Source organism: Schistocerca nitens, chromosome 1 (assembly GCF_023898315.1).
Source record: "Schistocerca nitens isolate TAMUIC-IGC-003100 chromosome 1, iqSchNite1.1, whole genome shotgun sequence".
In the NCBI taxonomy this organism is placed as follows: Eukaryota; Metazoa; Arthropoda; class Insecta; order Orthoptera; family Acrididae; genus Schistocerca; species Schistocerca nitens.
Window position 1 is genome coordinate 967,503,844 of NC_064614.1, and position 2,008 is coordinate 967,505,851.

At 47.9% G+C, this 2,008-nt stretch overlaps 1 pseudogene; it reads left to right on the forward strand.

The window, feature by feature from the left end:
* Window positions 1-1,343: 1,343 nt before the first annotated feature.
* On the forward strand, window positions 1,344-1,461 carry LOC126210690 (5S ribosomal RNA; annotated as a pseudogene).
* Window positions 1,462-2,008: the final 547 nt, after the last annotated feature.

Sequence of the window (2,008 nt, forward strand, 5' to 3'; positions counted from 1 at the left end):
GAAATGGCATGGCAAGCCGTTCCACAGGACTACATCCAGCATCTCTACGATCGTCTCCATGGGAGAATAGCAGCCTGCATTGCTGCGAAAGGTGGATATACACTGTACTAGTGCCGACATTGTGCATGCTCTGTTGCCTGTGTCTATGTGCCTGTGGTTCTGTCAGTGTGATCATGTGATGTATCTGACCCCAGGAATGTGTCAATAAAGTTTCCCCTTCCTGGGACAATGAATTCACGGTGTTCTAATTTCCATTTCCAGGAGTGTATATGCGTTACAGGCGACTTCATTGATGTAAGAATTTTCAATTTATTCAGTATGATCTTTCAGGGCCATGACGCAGCACTACTGACGTCCAAATTTACCAGTTTAGATTCACAGTCAGTTAATTATTGAAGGGTTATATATGAGTCACATTTTTTGTTAGGAGGTTAGTCACATTGTATTATTGGTAGGTTACGGAATTTAGCTGTTGGTAGATTACACTGAATGTGAATGATATATAATTATTTTTTTTACTGTTGGGAGGTTACAAGACCTAAGCAGCAACCACCAACCATCTCTTCGTCTGCGTACGGCAGACAAAAATGGCCCAAAACCGAGACACGAGAGGACTCTTTGCTCCCACGCTGTGCCGGTCTAGGCCGCGGTAATTCCTTATTGTTCGAGACACTGATCGCCAAAGTGCAGCGCCCAAACTATCAAAAAAATGTTCAAATTCCTAAGGGACCAAACTGCTGAGGTCATCGGTCCCTAGACTTACACACTACTTAAACTAACTTATGCTAAGATCAACACACACATCCATGTCCGAGGGAGGATTCAAACTTCCTGCAGGATGGACCACGTAACCCGTGACATTGTGCCTCAAACCGCGCGGCCACTCCGCGCGGCCCCAAACTATCCATCTTGACTGACCAAAGACTGTCTTCATCCCAGAAGTCGACTTGTAGGCACATTTTATGTTCCCAAAAGTGATCGTGAGTTAACAAACGCGAAGGATAGTAAAAGATAAAATCTGACAAACAATTTTCAATTCACCAAATGAATGAATGACGAATCGCATGTGCAGCACTATGCATTAACTACCATGTTGCCGTACAAACAGTTTGAAAGGCATATTGTTTGACATGTCGACTGCGGTGAGTATAACAGCCCCGTCATCATAGACTGTGACGCACGCTTAACACCTCAGGAGCTCTTTAAAGTAGTCCACTCATACGGCAGCAGAAGAGACCCGTCTCCATGCGTCTCGTCCCTTTTGCGGTAGATCTCTGGTTCGAATCCTGGTGGTAGAAGAAGTTTTCATCGCCAGTATTTAGTCATCAGCTATATAAGAGATGGCCAACGGCCGTGCCGCAGTGGTAATACCGGTTCCCGCCAGATCACCGAAGTTAAGCGCTGTCGGGCTGGGCTAGCACTTGGATGGGTGACCATCCGGTATGCCGAGCGGTGTTGGCAAGCGAGGTGCACTCAGCCCTTGTGAGGCAAACTGAGGAGCTACTTGATTGAGAAGTAGCTGCTGCGGTCTCGTAAACTGACATACGGTCGGGAGAGTGGTGTGCTGACCACATGCCCCTCCATATCCGCATCCAGTGACGCCTATGGGCTGAGGATGACACGGCGGCCGGTCAGTACTGTTGCGCCTTCATGGCCTGTCCGGACGGAGTATGTAAGAGATGGTGACGTCAATCTTTTGTGTGTGTTCGGAAGCGCTGAAATCGGGGATAAGTAAGCGTTATTTGTCGTTAGGCCCCTTGAGAGGAGGCCCATGTATTCATTTTGTTGGAGGCAATGATGCCGTGAATTCCAGAGAATATCAGCGAAATCCCACACCGTTGCAGCTCAACCAAATTCTGCATTATGTTCACAAAATGAATATTGTTATTCTTCCGTATCGCTTGGGTGTAGAGAGACTATAGCACGCCGGCCGGAGTGGCCGTGCGGTTCTAGGCGCTACAGTCTGGAACCGCGCGACCCCTACGGTCGCAGGATCGAATCCTGCCTC